Below are 1,602 nucleotides of genomic sequence, written 5' to 3' on the forward strand. Positions count from 1 at the left end.
GCGCACAGTGACAAAATGGGGTCCGAACAGAGGAAGAAAGTTTTGGGGTTGTAGGAATTTTGTGGTAAGCAATAATACCTTTATGGTTTTCAATATTTTAGTTGAGGTTGTTAGATTAGATTTTGGGATTTTGTTTTTCATAATGGTTTTCTCATATTAGGGTTTTAGATTTATGGTTTTTTGGTTCATATTAGAAATTTGTTTATTGTTGATTTGTTATTGATGTTGTCTTTGTTCATCAATTGTAGAGTCATGATATTGAATGTAGATGCAATTACTTTGTTTGGGATTCAGACTATATGCCTCAAACACAACAGAGAACTCCACAACAACTACATACACAATGTTTAGAGTGCCCCCATAAGGAGTTGGAGATTATGACTCTTAGGAATATCATTTTGAAGATGCACGAAGATCACAAGTCAACCATTATTAAGATGAAGTTGCTGCTATTTTTATGCGTTTTGTTTGGTTTAGCATGTGTTGTTTTATTGTTGATCTTAGCTCTAAAATGAGCTTATTGTAGTAGATGTAATTTTCTTGAGGTTGATGTAGTAGATTTGTTGTAAGTATGTAGTTATGATAGAGTTTGTTGTATGGAATTTGGAACTATTAATATAATTTTCTTTTGCATCAATTGTGGCTCCAATGTTCTTGGTTGTTATTTCTTTAATTATTACTGTCAATATAATGTTTGTTTGTCTGCAGTTGTATTATTAAACATTAGATTTAAATTGATGAAAATCAGAAAGTCAACACGGTGCTATGAATCTCAGAAAATCAGAATTGAGATCCATAAATGATTCATTCATAAGGAATGCATAATCAATAATTCTGTTTCAGGTGGTACAAAACGGCATACAATGTTCATAAATCATATTGTGCATAATTCATTCATTCATAATCCATAATTCTGTTTCAAGTGGTACAAAACAGCATACAATGTTCATAAAGCATTTCCTGCATAATTCATTCATAATCCATAATTTTGTTTCATGTGATACAAAATGACATAAAGTGATCATAAAATCACAGAAAGTGCTTGACTAACAAAAAGTGATCATAAATTGATCCTACACCAACTAAAATTGTTCATAAACTGATCATAAACTAAAATAAACTAACAAAAAGTGATCATAAATTGATCATAAACTAGCAAAAAGTGACAGATCCTAATATTACAATTTCCATATTTTGATCTTTGGTCTAAAAGTGCTTGAATGAGCTTGAGCTTGAGCTTTTGCAAGCTGGGACTGAGCTTGTGCAGGCTGGGACTGGGACTGAGCTTGCTGGGACTGGGGCTGAGCTTGCTGGGACTGGGACTGAGCTTGTTGGGACTGGGACTGAGCTTGTTGGGACAGACCTTGTGCAGATAGTAGTTTGCTGGGTCTTCCTCTGCGTTTGACAGGTTTGTGTGGGTTGGTTTTTCTTGGGTCTTCCTCTGGTTTTGATAGGTTGTGATTGGGCTTGGGCTTGGGTCTGGGCAGCTTTAATTTGGGTTTGAACGGCTTCAGTTTGGGCTTGGACAACTTCAGTTTGGGCTTGACCAACTTCAGTTTGAGACTGGCTTTCTTGGGTTTGGCTTGGACATGATGCCTTGTT

This window comes from Cicer arietinum, chromosome 4, assembly GCF_000331145.2.
Source record: "Cicer arietinum cultivar CDC Frontier isolate Library 1 chromosome 4, Cicar.CDCFrontier_v2.0, whole genome shotgun sequence".
NCBI lineage: Eukaryota > Viridiplantae > Streptophyta > Magnoliopsida > Fabales > Fabaceae > Cicer > Cicer arietinum.